Source organism: Lontra canadensis, unplaced genomic scaffold, assembly GCF_010015895.1.
Source record: "Lontra canadensis isolate GAN:19392208 unplaced genomic scaffold, GSC_riverotter_1.0 scaffold4, whole genome shotgun sequence".
NCBI classification, from domain to species: domain Eukaryota; kingdom Metazoa; phylum Chordata; class Mammalia; order Carnivora; family Mustelidae; genus Lontra; species Lontra canadensis.
In genome coordinates this window covers 37,601,641-37,619,965 of record NW_022630998.1, presented here as the reverse complement: position 1 = coordinate 37,619,965, position 18,325 = coordinate 37,601,641, and positions in this window count along the sequence as shown.

The window sequence follows — 18,325 nt, the reverse complement described above, 5'->3', positions numbered from 1 at the left end:
GTGATACTGTGTCTGAATACAGACTGCAAGAGGTTTCTGTAACAGGTCAGGAAACCCAAAGTGTCCAAACAAAATGGAACTTTCTTGGGGTGCCTGGGTGGCTCGGTGGGTTAAGCCTCTGCCTTCGACTCAGGTCATGAGTTCAGGGTCCTGGGATAGAGCCTGCGTCGAGCCCTCTGCCTGGCAGGAAGCCTGCTTCCCCCCCCTCTCTGCCTGCCTTTCTGCCTACTTGTGATCTCTCTCTCTGTCAAATAAATAAATAAAATCTTAAAAAAATATATAGAACCTTCTAAGAGCTAATGGGGCTGTGCATGTATGTGTGTGTACAGAGCAAAGCACTCAAAACAGGTAGCCTCCTCTTGTCCAGCTTGGTTTTCCAAGAAGAACAATAACATTCATGATGAGGGTACAGTTTATGCTCAATGCAAGCGCACCTTACTCTTCTTGCTTACATCTTTATAACTTGGGACCTTCTGGTTGTGTTCTCTGCAGGGTCTATGCAGTGGTCTGTGATGGCCGCTGTTGGAGAGTGGGGACCCCTGCCTGGCAGGAACCAGTAGGATTACCTCAATTAAATGTGTTAACTTCAGTGTTGAGAAACAAATCAACTATTCCACAAATGCTTTCTGTGCCAAATCAGATTTTTCCTTCCTTGTACTTCCTAGTTCATTTCCATCAGTTGGGGCCTCATTTCTCTGTTTATGATCGTCCTTCTTTTCGTCCGCTGCCCAAAACCTGCAGCAAGCTGTCTCCATGCTAACCAGCAGAGGAAAGGAAGAAACAATGAGAACCTTCCATCTACCTTTTGACTTCTTTGCCTGAACTCTTTCCCTCCCTTTTTTATGTCTCTTGACTTCCTTAAAACACTTCCACCTTCTTTATCTGTATCCAGTGAGTTAGCCTTTAGCACCGTGAGTCCAAGGTTAAAAATTAATGGGCTCATGACGAAACATTTCCATTTTGATTATGTTGCCTGTTCCTCAACAGGTTCTAAGTTCTATCCAGAAATGCACAAAGCTATTATAGGTAGCCTTGCAACTTTTTAAACTTTTTTATATTCCCAGTTATTCCACAGTTGTATGACATATAATCTCTCTTCAGCTCTGTTTCCCCAAATGACTTTCCAACTTTAATGCAAAATTGGAACAAGAACTAGAACATGAGTGCTTCACTCTGAGCAAAAAGGAATCTGGTCAAGATCCAAGAATCCTGAGGATGGGATCTACAAACAGATGAGCTACAGATTCCATCTCTGCACTGATCTCTCTTTGCCCATTTACCCATCTCTCTGTCTCCCTCCTGTATCTCCATCTCTTCTTCGTGCTGCCACTGTAGTGTCTGCACCTCATAGTGCTCCCTGTCCTTCTAGACTGTAATTGTCACTCAGGAGCCACTGTCCCTATAGAGCTTAAAATTCTCAAAGGCATGGGGTGCCTGGGTGGCTCAGTGGGTTAAAGCCTCTGCCTTTGGCTCAAGTCATGATCCCAGGGTCCTGGGATCGAGCCCCACATTGGACTCTCTGCTCAGCGGGGAGCCTGCTTCCTCCTCTCTCTCTGCCTGCTTCTCTGCCTACTTGTGATCTCTGTCTGTCAAATAAATAAACTCTTTTAAAAAAAAAAATTTTTTTCTTAAAAAAAAAAAATCTCAGAGGCAGACTTTTGCTCTCTCTCCTACTCCCTGCACTCCAAACTCTTCCCCTACCCTTGTAATCTCGAAGAACACAATGAGTACTGCCCACCGATCCCCCACTGCAACAGGGGAGAGCCTGTCTGAGAACACCGGCAACTGTGAGAAAGTGACCCCAGAGATGGAGAAGAATAAGGTCCTCAAGAGGACAGGGACAGTCTGATACACTTGTGTTTTCTTCAATACGAAGATGGTCTCCAGAAAAATCTTACCATCAACTTTAACCATCTCATTTTCGATACCTGACAGTTTGGCACCTGTTTCAACATGCCTCTTCTCTGTTGACTTCTTTTTCTTCTTTTGTTGATGCTAAGGGTGAATTTAAACAGGAACACTGCTCAAATTAATGAACTAGGCTGTCTGCCTCCTTTTTATACAGTTTTGAAGTCTCAGGCACATCCTGATCTCTCTCCTATAAAATACAATCTTCAAGAAAACAAAGGCACCTAGATTTTACAGGCAACCTCAGAGACATGCTCATCAAATTCATTCCTGTTTAATATGTGTTTCTTAATTATTCATCTGCAAGACCCAAAGTTGTTCATTGTGAGAAGAGGTCTCATTTGGGTGTTAATTTGCAAATAAAGGTTAGGAAAAGTTTGTATAAATGATTTCTGTAAATGTATGTATGTAAAATATCTTCTAAAATTTTAGCAAACCAGCAATGAAATCTTCCTGGGAAGAATAATCCAGAGATAATCACCTTGCCTTGGAATAATTTTATCGCAGTCCATCTTTGTGAGCTTCTTGAGCAATCTAAAGGGTGAGGTTAGACCCTCATTATGAACTATTTACATACATCGTTTGAGATGATGGGAAAGTAATTTCAAGAATTCGGAGACTGGTAATGAGTTTCCTTTGAAGCTGGGGAGGGGTGGGCAGTGGGAACAGAATTTGAGGTAATTGCTAGTTGTCTCCAAGGAGTCCAAATGTTGATGAAGCTTCTATCCTTAATAATTGAAGATGCTAGCCTCAGAGAGAGACCGAGGGATGTCGTCAGTAACCCTCTGGACATTTCAGAAGCCTGCATCCCAGTCTGTCAGTGTACTATCTTAACCCCTCTTTCACTGTTCCATCTCTGTACTTGCTGTGCCTTCCACTGGAGGCATGGAGAAAAACAGCCAAAAGCCTAAAGAATGTAAGAATGAAAGCTTAGGAAACTTGACTCTGACAGCATCCCACACTGCAGTTATAAAACCTCCACCTCTCTGCCCAAAGTCACCTTTTGGAGGACAAGGGTGACAGGGATACCTCTTCCAGGCATGTTCAGGAAATCATCAAATGTCTGCCCCACTCTTTGATGTTTATAAGCTCTGCATCTGGGTTAAGTCCAAGTAAGGCATCCATAGGAAACCCTTTCCTAGGAGAAAACTACAACTCTGGGCATTCTTTTTTCTTCCCATTCATTCAAGTCTCTGCTGTTAGACTCGTGAGAACTTGACTCCAATTAATCATGCCATGCTCGGAATATTCTCCCAGGATCTGCTACCAGGAGATCTCAAAGCCCATTTCCAGCATTCTATGTTTGGTCTGGATCAGCCTTCATCCAATCGAAGTGACTTTTGGCACAGTTGTGGGGGTTAGGGGAATTCTAATGGAAAGTACAAGGAGCTGTGGTCATCTCTCATGCCAATTCCCTAAGCATCTCCGATCTAAAGGCATTTTATAGCCATACCAACAAAGCACCTAGAGGTAATGGAGAATGAAGAAGATGGCCACGGGTTGCCCAGAAACCAAGTCAAGGACATGACTTCATCTTAACAAAATGCATCTGCAATGACTCAATTTCTAAACAAGGTCCCATTCTGAGCTAGCTAATGGAAGTAAAGATTTCAACACAAAAAACTGGGGTGAAGGGGGGACAACTCAGCCCATGACAACATCTAAATCTGTGATTCCCAAATCCTGGTCCAGGACTGAAACAGCTCAAAACTGCAACCTCCATGTCAGATAAATTTCTCCCAGAGAGTCTTGTCTGCTGCATTAGAATCTAGGTTTCACTACATCACCCTGAAGGTCCTTGCATCCCTGTACATACTTTGCCCTGGCCAGACCCTTGGTCTGCCAACTGCCTGCTCCCTCCACCCCCCAGCCCACCCCACCCCACCCTGACCCAGGGAGGGCAGGAGAAGCAACTGGTCAGGTGGCTCTTGTTTCTTGATTTTTTGGGCTCATGCAAGATTTGGACCCTGTCAAGGAAGGGGGCCAGCAGAACGTCCTTTCTGAGCGACAACCTCTTATACCACAGGAGCTCTTAAAATCACTTAAAATGAAACAATACAAAGACAATTCTATTTACCAGAAGGAATAGGCTGGCTCAGCCCTCTGAGAGCATGTTCAAATCACAACAGACGGCTCTCTGATTGTCTTCATGGGAGAGTAACCGATCCGGCCACCAAAAGGATTTAGTTTTGTTGAGTAGGATATTCAAGGTTGGGGGCACCATTTAATTGTTCAAATCAATCAAAGCAAGACTGACTTCTGCCACAAATCTTCCTTCTCTGCCCTTCCTCTACCCATGACCACCCCTGTCCCGTCCCCCTACCTTAAAAATGGGTGAGCGTAAATCTTACATGGCAATATAGTTCCAAATTATGTCGTGACCTCAGACACCCACAAGTACCACCCCACCCAGGATAGTCCAAGTTCAATGAAATTACACCAGGAACGAGGTTCACCTTTGCACTGACATTGTTTTGAGAAACAGGATTTGGGCACTGAATATGGTTATTAAATATAGCTCCTAGACACTGATATTGGGGCTCCATTTCATATTGTAGAACACAGATCTTCAAGTAGACAAACTTATAACAAGAAAACAGGCATCTAAAAGGTTAATGATTAACTAAAATGTTCTTTCATCATTCTACATTCCAAAATTTTAAATCCATTTTTCTAAATACATGTATGAGTTTAGAGTTGTTGACTGTGTCTCTCAGGAAGGATGGGCCTTTTCCCTGCTCTTTGGGATTAAATTGCCCTTTCAGCAGTACCTGGATAGCTCAGTTGGTTAAGTGTCTGCCTTCGCTCAGATCATAATCCCAGGGTCCCGGGATTGAGTCCCATATCGGGCAGGCTCCCTGCTCAGTGGGGCGTCTGCTCCTTCTCTCTCTTCTGCTCCCCCTGCTTGTGCACACTATCTCTCTCAAATAAATAAAATCTTTAAAAAAAATTCTCCTTTCATATATGAAACAATGATGAGATTTTCAACATATGTCCCTGGTGAAACAAAAACTAGCAATCCTAAAGAGCTCTGCACCCCCTCCTTCCGATCCATACACACATCACTAGCTTTGACTTTTTTCACGAGGCTGTGATATCCAGAACTCTGGATCCAAAAAAGAAAAAAAGAAAAAAAACCTTAAATGGTTTACATGCTACCGTCTACTGCCAAAGATGTTAACCAATGTCTGACAAAGAAACAGAACAACAGAACTGATTTGAAAAAAGGAAAAACAAAAACAAAAACAAAAAACTCCTCCTGAAAGCCAGCCCTGCCTAACTCCAAAGAACATTGTTTCTTAACCGCCTCCCAAACTGAATCTGTCTGTGAGACCAGGGTCTTTATTTCTGCTTGTGGTCCTTGCCGGCTACCATGGGTTTTATGCACACTATAATATTTATTTCCCTCTGTCTGCGACTGCTGGTTGGTGCTGAACAGCCTGTCTCGGACTGTCTAGAGAGCAGGAAGCAGATGGGAAATAAATACACTTGCAGAGCTCTGGGGGCAAAGCATCAGACAGGACAAGAAGGCCAAGAAATAAACAAACAGGGAGGAGATTGGTCTTTCTGTCTTTCATCCCTGACTCTGAGAGATAAGACCTAAGCAGCAAGAAGTCAACTGGGCTCAGTTTCAAATTCTACCCAGCTAATATACCAGGGTAGTTTCTCCCTTTGAAAAATCTCTCTGTGCATTTTTAAAAAGGGATGATTTAAAATAAGCTCTTAATAAATGATTACAACTCACCTCGGATGCTGTAATCATTACATTAGAGATGTACGGTATGTGAGAATTTGCAATCCTCTCCAACACCTATATGGCACATAAAGGTAGAAACATGTACTTAGATGCATCTTAGGTGTATTAAAACAGAGCTTCAGGCCCGGGTCTAGAAAAGGTCTTTGAATGATGGGAAACCATGACACTACTGCCTTCATCATTCTCCCAGTACCCATTCTTCTTCCTTCTTCCCTCTCCCCTTGTCAAACCCAGATTTAAGAGCAGAATCTAAAACCAGTCATGGATAGCACATGATAGACTTAAGTCAAAACACAGTCTCTGACTGTAAGTCATTATTCTTACCGTAAATACTTTACCCTCAAAGTCCATTTTTTGTTTGATTTTCCTCAGTGAGAATTTCTCCCTTACATTTTCCAGTTACTGTGTAACCTATCTTCAACACTGCCCACCTCACCCCTGGACCAAATGCTGCCTCCTTGGGGTTTGCTGAGGTGATCACCATGAATATCAGTTAATGCTCTCGAGCTGGGGTGTCCAACTTCTAATCCTAACTTCCCCACATGCTAGTTGATGAACTCACCACTGAGTCTGAGCCTCAGTTGCCTTATCTGCAAAATTAGGATGGCAGCATTACCTTCTTTGTGGGATTGTCATGGAGAGTAACTGGGGTAAATGTAAAGTTCTTCGAACAACACTTTGGGTATTAGCTGGTGTTATTACTTTCATTGTATGGTCAGAAATTATTAATGTGAACAGATTTTTCTTGATATTAAAAAAAAAATGAACATTTAGGGACACCTGGGTGGCTCAGGCAGTTAAGCCGCTGCCTTCAGCTCTGGCCATGATCCCAGGGTCCTGGGATCGAGTCCTGCATTGGGCTCCTTGCTCCACGGGGAGCCTGCTTCTCTCTCCGCCTCTGCCTGCCACTCTTCCTGTTTGTGCATGCTCTCTCTCTCTCTCTCTGACAAATAAATGAATAAAATCTTTTTTAAAAAATGAACATTTAAATGAACATTAAATGAACATTAAATGAATATTAAATGAACATTAAAGCAATGGGCTCAGCATAAAATGATGAATAATTTAAGAAATGTTTTATTTCTTAAGGTCAGCATCTTACAGAATTCTGTCTTCGTGGTCATTTTATGTCCAGTAAGACCATCTTAGTCATATTCTCTTAAAAAAAAAAAAAAAACATTGTATTTTAAAGAATCTTCAGGTAGAGGGGTGCCTGGGTGGCTCAGTCGTTAAGCATCTGCCTTCAGCTCAGGTCATGATCCCAGCGTCCTGGGATCGAGCCCTGCATGGGGCTCCCTGCTCAGCAGGAAGCCTGCTTTCCCTCTCCTAGGCTCCCTGCTTGTGTTCCCTTTCTCACTGTGTCTCTTTTGGTCAAATAAATAAATAAAATCTTTAAAAAAAAAAAAAAAGAATTTTCAGGTAGAAATACATGTAGACAGTCTCAAATTTTCATCTTTTTTCCAATACAGGCAAAAATCACCTATTACTAATCTAGAACCTAGCATATTTAGTATATATTTTTTAAAGCTTTCACTTACCTATTGATTTTCTTTAGAGAAGGAACAAGTGAGCAGAGGGGGAGAAAGAATCTTTTTTTCTTTAAATTAACATATAATATATTTGTTTCAGGGGTACAGGTCTGTGATTCATCAGTCTTACACAACACCCAGTGCTTACCACAACACATACATTCCCCAGTGCCCATCACCCAGCCATCTCATTCCCTCACACCCCTCCCTTCAGTTACCCTCAGTTTGTTTCCAGGAGAGAGTCTTAAGCAGACTCCCCACTGAGTATAGAGCCTGGGGCTCCATCCCAGAACCCCGAGATCATGACCTTAGCCGAAACCAAGAGTCAGATGCCTAACAGACTGAGCTACCCAAGTGCCCCATACTTAGTATATCTTGATTCAATACATGCCATAGTTTCTGCAGAATCTGTTTCAGTCTTCTCTCTACTAATTTAAATGCTGTTGAATGAGAATTTTTTGAAGGGAAGGAATGCCATTCAATGAGTTAGCAAAGGGTAAAAATAATTGACTTCATCTTAAAATGCTTACATGTCACAGCAACAACCCAGCACTGAGGTCACCAGAGAAGGAAATCCTGTCTGTTAGACAGATGGTATGGCTTTGGTGAGTCCTGGCCTATATTTTCAGGCCATATTGTTACTCTAGGTAATTGAATAAGATGCATTTTGGTAGCAAAGTCTTACCTCAAACCACTGCCTTTAATTGTTAGAGGAATGGTAAGGATCATGAGGGGCGGGATCAGAGAAGCTGCCATATCTCAGCCGTCACCCAGTATAAGTGGCCTTCTGCTCTGTTTTCACCAAAAAAGCTGGCAAAACAGATTCATTCTGATGTAAGTTAACTGCATTTTTATTTGGCATCAGATATAAATTGTTAAAGTTAAAATCAATTTTCTTAGGTTTTATTCGGTAACGGTGAAAGAGAGCAAACTTTGAGCCATAGTGCAATGAGACTCATGTGTCTGAAGGAAGGGCTTTTCCCGGAATGTCCAGCTCAGTCATTGCTTCTGGCCAAGTCCTATAGCTTCCCGTGTGTCCCTGCTGCAAAGCTCAAGTCCGACTGTTTCATTCTCTACAAGAGATGTTCTATGGATTAAGTGTCATTTTGTTGAGAAGCGGGTAGTGTTTGTTCAGCTTACACGTATTATTACATCTGCTCTGTAATGAGACCACCTCAGGTCTCAATATTTACAGAGACCGATGTTTAAATTGTATCTCAGTTCTACAATGTCCTCCAAATAATCATCATGTTTTAATTATAAAGTCTTGAGTTTTCAACAGTAGCTGCTGAGTCAAACTTGAGGGTCTGTGTTAGGATCAGAGAGAAGGTAATCTGCCTAAAGCCCTAAGTTTGGCTAGTAATCACCAAGGCATCATAAGCCTATGAGTTGTAACAGAGACATTTTAATAGTTACTTTAAGGGAAGAAGATCAGATGGGAAGCTGGGAAGAAAAGCCAGGCTGAGGGGAAAGTTGGGATGATGACTATACTCTAAGCTCCAAATTAAATCCAGCAGTTGGACCAAAGACCTTATAAGCACGCTAGATGAGACTTTTAAAAATATAGACTTCACAATTTCTTTGATTTCTGTCTCTGTGACTCTAAACATATTTGGAGAACAGTAGAAGAAAAACACTGCAAGTCTCTCTGTCCTAATATAACATTATGTTAAGTATACTAGAAATAAAACTAAAAAATAATTTTTTAAAAAGGCATGCTGCATTTACCCAATTTTTCATTACAAAAAAGAAAATAAAGACTACAAAATGCCCCGCTACAAAACGAACCACAAAACGTCCAGCTCTGTTCCCACCTTGGCCTTCACCCATTCAGAGTTCCTGAGCAGGTCCTTCAACCTGAGTCTCCCTCACATTCCCCCACTAGCAGAAAAAAACTAAATTAAACTCTCCAACTTCACAAGGAAGTTATAAAGATTAGAGTTAGAACATTGAACTTCAAAGATGAAAGGCTCAATATAAATTCCAGCCTTATTGTCAAGACATCAGTGTGAACGGACAGTATGTGCTGCTTATGCAATTCCCACCTGTCAGCAGATCTAAACTAGGATGACCTTGCTATGCAGAGAAAAGGGCAGAAGTGCCTCAACTGGGAGGCACATTATCTCAGAGCCAATCCTTGTTATCGCACCGCTTAATTGTCGGTGCTGGGCGGCTCGCCACAAAGATGGAATGCATACCTGCTACTCTCCCCACCCCCAGCAAGCAATAAACACTTAGCCTGCACCTACAATGTGCAAGACTGCCTGAGGCACTGGAAATATGGAAATGAAAGAATACATAGTTCTTACCCCTTCGAAGCTCATACTTACTGTAGGAGACCTGTGCATTCTCTATGTAGCCTAGAGAGCAGTGAGGCTGCTGGTAGCTTCGAGGATCCCACAGAAAGATCCTCCACAAAAAAACTACCCAATAATTTTGTAGCAGACTCTCCCATGAGCAATGACAATATTAGGCCATGACATGTACTGTGACAAATCCAAATTCTGCACCTTTTGTTTCCGTTCTCAAATCAAAAGGACATTAGTGCTCTTCAAATCCACAGGGGCTCCAAATGATCACTGAAGACATTTTTAAAGAGGCTAAGATGATGGCTCCCTCGCTCTGCTCTAAGAGTCCGTAAGCTTGAAGGGATCCTTCAGCCCAGATGACAAAGGCTTACAGCAGTGCTGGGCAGCTAGATAGCCTCGAGATGTGTTCCAGCATGGCCAGAGATAGAACAGAATACTGTACACGTGTGGGTGTGGCCCTCTGTGTGTGTGTGTGTGTGTGTGTGTGTGTGTGCGCGCGCGCGCACATGCACGCACGGGCCTCCCACGTGGATGCACACACACATGCGCGCGCGCGCACGCACACACACACACACACACACACACACACCAAGGACAGCATACAAAATTACAAAATTGCCCTAGCCCTGCCCGGGGTCCCTGCCTTCTCCTGACTCTTCAGTAGTGAATAAATGAATGACAAGGTTCAGGCATGGTCTCAGAAAGCCCATCAGTCTCAGCCTAGTTCATTTGCAGCAGCTATCCCAACCTCATTTTAAAGATCCAGGCGCTGACCTCCCCTGGACATGTAATTTTGACATCTGCCCCACATGCAGGTGGGAAAGCCTTCCCTATGTGGAAATAGAGAGTAAAAATTCAGCTTACTTTCTGCTAACCTAGAGATATTGTCCCACCTTTACCTTTTCAACTTCTAACATTAGAGTTCAGCTTTCCTCAAAGAACGTCTAATAGTTTTTTCTTCTCCAGATTCTTTCCCGTTTTTCCCATGTGTCTTTTTAAAGCCACAGATTGAAGCTAGCTGGCTATCCATGTAGAATATGGATGAGGAATCGGGTATTCATTTCCCCATCTGTAATGAGACAAGATGATTATTAAGATTCCTTTTGCTCAAGGAATGAAATTCCTGAGAAATTCTACATGATCATCTAAAGCAGGAATCAGCAGATTTTTCTGTGAATAGCCAGACAGTCAACACTTTCGGCTATGTGGCCATAAGGTCTCTGTAGTGTCAACTCAACAGTGCCATTATTGGGTAAAAGCAGCCATAGGCAATACAGAAGCAAATGAGTATGTCTGTGTTCCAATAAGGCTTCATCTCCAAATCTAGGTGGTGTTGGATTTGGTGTTAGGGCCCTAGTTTGCCAGTCTCAGGTCTGAGAAAACAAGCTGTTATACTATACCTCCATGCCCCTCTACCTGTCCCAGAATCTGGACTCAGATTTTAAGACATGACCCACAGCCATTCAGTAATCAGGGGGCTCTAAAAATCCTTCAGTTGCCTATGTATAAAACACATGCGTGCACACACACACACACACACACACATATGGAGGCAGATGGCAGGGAGCCAAACCTGAAAAGCAAAATGTCTTTTGTTTTTACATCAACCCATGTCTGACTCTCACGATAAGTGGAAGCGTACATTTTTATTTACTGGGTTTTGTAATGAGTATTTTCCTCTCTTGGGCCATATTTGCCAACAACAATGACAGTATGGTTAATGAGGGAAGTTCTTGTGTTTCCTCCTCCTGAAAGCATGGTCCCCAACCAGCAGCTTTAACATCATCTGGGAACTAGTTAGAGATGCCAACTCTTGGACCCCACCCCCGATCTACTGAATCAGAATCATCTGAACCAGATTCCAGGTGACTCCAATGAACATTCCATTTTAGAAGTACTATCATTTGTGATGTATTAGTCAATGTCCTGCCAATAAATAGACATCAACCACCACGGGTTGAGCAAAAGGAGAGGTGTGATGAAGGGGCCTCCTAGGTGGGTGTGGCTAGACAGAGAACTCGCAGGGATGAAGAGGAATCTTTGGAGAAGCAACAGCTATTGCTATTACAACCCTGGGGGCTGAGGGAACATGCAAGTGAAGTGGTGATACTTGAGTCCATTTTGTGCTAAAACCATCGAGGAGAAGCTGCCTGGTGGAGATGACTTCCAAGAGGAAGTAGCCACTTCTGGAGACCTCCCCGAAGAAGGGAGAGAGCAAAAAGTAAATATCCCAGCCTCTCCTCTCACTCTTGACCAAACCCAAGTGAAAGATGGAGTGCAAAAGAGCTCAGAAGGAGCAGTCTTCAAGAGCAGGCTCCCAGGACACAGAGCAGAAGGGAAGAATAAGGGAAGGTAGCAGAAGATCACCAGCATAGCCGGAGAGTGCTTACAGAGGGGTTCACTTCCCCCTGGGGCTCTAAGCTGGTTGCTCTCCAGCTGGTGGCTACCATCTGCCATTGTCTGCCTCACTGGTAGGTCTGTGTCCTTAGTTAACACTGTAATACTGGCTTTTCCTTTTATTCAGAATTCAAAACTGTACAACTTCTATTATTGCCCAAGCTAAAACCTCATTCAGAAAAACGAAACAAAACAAAACTTTATTATCTCCCTACCACCTCCAGAAAACCACACTTAAATTGTTTCTTTTTCATGGTCACCCCACATCCCAATAAAATTAAATCAAGCTTGTTTTATGCCAGACAATAGGAAGTACTTCCTGCTGTAACTGGCAATAAGTTTGACTCAGACAAGCTAGCTCTGCTCTCCCATCTGCAACAAATTCCCAGAGATAGCTTTCAGACAAGACTTCACTTTGTTTCTTGACATACATGATGGATCTCGTTATTTCTTAGCAAAATACAAGAATCAACAGTGTTGAAAAGAGTAAAAGGAGGCAATAAATATACTTAAAATGAAAATCTACCTTACTCCAAGCTGTCCATAGGCAAATCACTTATTAGTTTCAATACATAAAATGGAGATACCATGTGTATTGTGGATAATGATAGTACCTATCTTACATGTTTGGAAAGAAAACAGGAATGCGTCCTACAGCTGAAATGAGATGATGCAGAAAGAGCACTTAGCTGGACTATTAGCTGTAATGATGATTACTCCTGCTGATATTGAGCAACATTTCAAATGCTTCTAGAAGAGTTTTTCATCAGCCAAACCAAAACCTCCACTTGGGTCATTAAGAAAGGGCCAATCCAATGTCATCTTCACTGAGGGATGGCATGTCTACCCCTTTCACTGTTTTGCCAGTCTGAGTCAGATGGATAACCTAGAAAGAAACTGGACAACCTTCTTCCTGTCTCTCTGGGAAGTGTTAACAAAAACCCTGAAGAGGGAGCTCCCTTTGTCCCATCCTTCTGGCCTCAATTGGATCCACTGACTCTTCAGAGGCAAGGTATCCTCCAGGTAGAAACACAAAGCCCAGTCCCCACCTAGGCCACCCAGCTATCTCAAGGAGAAAGAATAAGCACTGTTCTCCTTTGGGGCCATCCATTTCTTTCTAGGAAAGGCTTTGGTGTGCAGAAGTTGAGGAGAAGCATTGACAGGAAAGAAAACCTTGCTTCAACCCCTACCCTGTCTTCTCTATTTTCAAATAAATCTTACCAGCCACTTGGCCAATTCCTTCCAGCACCCTCTACATCTCCCATTCCATATTATTGTAGCCACCTCTAGTCCTCACCTCAAGACATGACGGCAAAGTAGGCCAGACAATTGTATCTGGCATTGTGTTTTGTCAACATTGGATGACACAAAAGGCAGACAAAGCAGTACTCAGGGTGTATACATTACAAAACAAAGCAAAGAGAAAGGAGAAAAAGAAGGGAAGTATGGAAGGAGGGAGAAAGGAAGGAAGAACAGTACAAAATAGTTACTTTGGATATTTCAAATTTGTTCTGAATGAATCACTAGGGCAAAATGCAGAATTTGTTGGGGTTCCTGAAACATCTTTTATGATATTTTTATTTTAAACTGCATTAAAGAGGTGCTTCCATTCTCACCATGCCTATACCCTTATGAAAAGTAGTGCAAGCCAGGTTGCCCTGGGAAGGTTGAGCAGCTATGATGGCGACCCCTGCATACCATGACCACTCCAGCATATGCTGGCTCAAACTTGCTGGCTATCACCCGACAAGCCCACCAGGTCCTCAGGGCATCTAACCATCAAATCTATGTGTATGCCCTCCATACAGCAAGCTCCCATTCCTAGGGGGTAAGCTGATGGTATTTCTCTTTCAGAGGTTCCACATGACAGTTAGCCACAAAAATGACCTAAACCAAGAGGCATCAGACTGCTTGCTTTGTTTCAGTCAAAGCTCTCTTTCAGAGCACCGGCTACCTGGAGGTCACATACTTTCAATGTGAAGTAAGGGAGCCCAGGACAGAAGTGTTCTATAATGCATGTGCATGAATTGCCAAATCCGGGTTCCCCAGCACAGCTCCAACTAGTTGCCGCAGTCACCAAGTTCACTTTTACTTGTAAATGTGATAAAATTTTAACCCCCTAGGGACTTCTTTGGGGAAGACTGAAACTGTCTTCACCATGAAAGTATACAGTATAACCTCCCAAACAGTCACTTGGTAGCAGGAAGAAGGAAGACCAGGCTGGGTAGATCAGTAAATCTCAGGTGGGCCACCTGGGTGGTTGGTGCTAAAAGGGAAAATGCTAGAAAAAGCTGAATAGAGTGATAAAGTCATCCAGGACAGAGACAGGAAAAAAGAGGAGCAAAGAGGGTGGCTCCCAAATGGAAGAGAAATGGGATTAAGGCAGGAGTGGGGAACAGGCCCTCCGTGGCATCTGGAGGTACAGGAATCCAAGATTGGCAGATTTTGAATCACCAAAAGTATGGAATTTACATGCACCTTCTCAAGCGTTGTCCCGTGCAGAGGAAGATAGGAAGCAAAATCCCCGGTGAGACCCTAGCCATGGAGAAGACAACTCTCAGAGGAGCTCAGCCAAAATCTCAAAGGTGTGGCTGGGATCCAAACGGAAAACTTTCTCCTTCCTCCAGAGGTCAGAGAAGGTCCAAAGGCTGTGCTAAAGCCCAGGCCTAAGAGCAGAAATTAAGGGCAGTCTCCAAAAGGACTAACCCTAAAAGACCCAGCACAGAGCATCAAAGAGGAACACATACACATAGGGATTATATACCACTTCCAACAAATAATCGGGCCATGTGAGTTAAACAAGATGTGACAAAAGATCTTTCTTGGCTGGGTCACCTCAGAAGGCCTCACAGCCCACTCAGGTTCAGTCACCCACATAAGTCAACTATTCATGCCGGACTTGAGCAGGCCACGGTGTCAGGCAAGAAAATGGCCAGAACCAAGGAGTCTGGGGATAAAAAGACACTTCCTCACATTCCCTCACAACCCATTTTTACCTTCCGTTGCTACCACTGAAGGGAAACACCCAGATCTTACCAAGCCAGAAATGGCACATCTACTTCCTTTGATCCATCCCACCCTTTGGATCCATTTGAAAATTCCCTACCTGGCACTGATCTCAACAGTTGACTCAACTAGTGGTTGTGTTCTTACCCCATGGTGGGCGCTGTACCCAACAGCTGAGACACAAAGCGAGTAGGACGATTCCCTGCCCTCAGAAAGCTCATCTCTAATGAGGAGACAAATAATTAAAAAGGCAATTACAAGCAAGTGACCAGGTCTATGACGGAAAGGAATTCGGGGTGAATAAAGGGCATGTAGGAGTTTTAACCCAAGAGGATAGAACCACGGGCCAACTTCCTGTTAGTTTCCTATTGCTACTGTAACAAGTTACCACAAATGTAGCAGCTTAAAACAATGCAACTTGATTGTCTTAGCATGCCAGAGATCAGAAATGCAAAAAGGGCCTGAGGGGCTAAAATCCAGGTGTCAGCAGGGCTGTGATCTTTCTGGAGGCTCTAGCGGAGAATCCATTCCTTGCCTTTCTCAGTTTCTGGAGGCCATCTGCCTCTCTGGCTCAGGGGCTCAGGGCCCACTTCCAAGAATGGCATCCTTCTGCCCTGTGCTTCTGTCCTAACATCTCCTCTTCTCTGACTCTGACTCTGAACCTCCTGCCTTTCTGCAATAAGGACCTGCGATGACATGGAGCACACCTGGGCAATCCAGGATAATCTCTAATCTCAGATCCCTTAACTCAGTCACCTCTGCAAAGTCCCTTGGCCCACACTTTCACGGGTTCCAGGGATTAGGACTGGTCTCTTTTGGAGGCCAGGGGACCTGATTCTGCCTACCACCAAGTTAATTCCTAAAAAACAAAGCCCTTTGCATGAGTGGGTCCTATCAGTATTATTCTTATGAAAAGACTAGCCTCCTTTCTTCTTGACCCAAAGAACTTGGAAATTTTCTTCTACTTGAAAACTTGCCACAAATTATGTAAATAACATGTTAAAATCCTTGTGGATAACATCAGCAAACATTAGAAATCTGCAAAGCCTATGCTGTTGTTACCACCTAAAGTTTCTCCAACCTGCTCCTAGATGAGTCACGCCAGTTCTCCCCACTCTGGTTTTGCCATTTTCAGCTCTCTTCTCACCTTCTCCCTTAAAATAGAAACTAGTGATCCCCAGAGAAGACTTCATTTTTTGCGAACTGATAAAACACACATTAGTCAATTTTGTATAAATTAGGCACAAAAATGGATTTAGAATGATTTCCTACGGTTGATTTGTACCTATAAAATCATGAGCTGAAAGTCTTAAGTTTCTAATATATTTATGAATTCTGCTATTGTGCTGGGGGATGGTTGGGGAGAAAAGTCGAACCAAGAATAAACTTTGCCCACAGTCACACAGTTTATGTTAAAACCTGGCAAAAACCTCAGCCTCTGGACTCCAGACCCAGTGCTCTTCATACTAGCCACACTATCTTGTCTATGTCCTTTCCCCCTGTGAGATAAAAAATTTGGTGGGAATTCACTTTCAAATTAACCCTGGGTTTACATCCTTGTCCTGATTTTCCTCTTCATTGAGAACTTCCCATCAATAGCAATAATTCGTGTTCCATAAAGAGTCCTTCCTGTTGGTTGATGTTTGATTCTGTGAAATATAAACAAGTTTCAACAAGAAGACAGAATATGTAATTAGTATACCTTGGCTCTCGTTCAGGAGGGCCATGCGTCTGGCACTTGATATCTTTGCAGAAAATGGATATTGGAAAGGAAGATCACACTTCATTTGAAAGTGAACAACAGATGTAGGGGCAATGGTGTCAGTGAGAATCAGTTACATATCTGATGAAAGTCTTTGTGAATCTCAAATAATCACAATATGGCAATCCTTTTGTTTCCCTCTAGAATTCCCCAGAGCAGCTCTGCCAGACACCGCCCCCCCCACAACAGTCTTCCCCTCAGAGCCAGATGGCCAAAGCAACTACCGTGTGGAGGAAATAAAGGCCAGCCCCACCCACAACCTTGACATTCCTCCTCACCACCTCAAAATCACCTTTACCTTCACTCAGCTTCTCTTCCTTCCCCCTCAGTGATCATCCCCTCATCTTTCTTCAATGGGCTGCTTCCCCTTGATCTACTCACACATTAGAATCCAAAGTCTTCAGCATAGTAGGAAACTCATATGTTGCCTTCTGCCTCAACGCTACACTCCTTGTGCTCTCCATTACAGGCGCACTACTCACTAAGCTCACTCCATGCCTTTGCATCTGTTTCCTCTGCCTGCTACCCGTTCCTCCATTCCTTGCCTAGAGAACTCCTAATCACCCTTCAAAACCCAGGTCAGCCTCAGCCCCTGTGATGCTCTTGCCAACTCCTGCCTCTCCCCAGTAAAGATGAACACTTCTTGCCCTGTGTGGCAAGGCCCTCGACCTTTCCTCCCCCAGAGCTCTTAGCATACAACGTGAGCATTATCTATGTACTTTCTGTCGCCCTCACTAAGTTCTCAGACTGAGAGCTCTTCAGGAGCAGAGACTGCTCCTTTTATCTTTAAGTCTCTAGCCCTTAACACAATCCTCGGTACTTAGTAGACACCCAATGGATGTTTGTTGGGCAACTGAAAGAAAGCTCAAGTCTTTCCACCAAAAAAAGAAAACCCAACTCTCCCTCTGCTACCCTCTGGAACTGCTATCTACCCTCTGCATCTCAGCTTCCCTGCTCCCTAGACCTCTCATCACCCAGTCTCCACCCTTCTCCTCCTCTGTAAACAGATTTCTGGTCCCACCTGGATGGTTTCACTGGTGCTGGGTGAGTTTGCCATCATCTAGTCAATACACACAATAAATACTGGCCGCTCCGTGTTCCAGTTACCTGCCCCTCGACAGCAGGCATGTCTGATGCTTTTGGGTTCCTTCCTTCTGCGTCCCACCCCCACCCCGCCCTCTGAGTTTAAGACTTCCGTTTCCTCCCCATGTTTCTGGCTTCCCATACACCCCCTTTGTCTGAGCATCATTCTCTTTTCCAAGTCTCACCCTGCCAACTCCATAAAGGTTCCAGCCCTCGCCACTCTCCGGAACCCCTGTGTAGACAGCCCAGGAACATATGTGAATTGAAATAAGCCGCCTCCTCACTAGGCTCTGGAAGCTAGTAATTACAGGAGGTAATTGCCTATGCACTTAGCAGAAGGCCTTAGATGCTCAGTGGGCTTTGTTCTCCAACCTCCTGAGCAGGCTGGCTTCCAAACTGGCCAGCCTGCTCCTACTTCTCTTCCCTTTAATTCCCTCTGAGCAGCACTACTCTATCTATTTCTAATGCAGTGTTGGAAGCCTCCGAGGTGCTGCCTCCCACATTTACAAAAACGAAAGTTTTAAAAATAAGTAAAAATAAAGCCTAATGAAAAATAAAGTTTTCCCAAATGTCC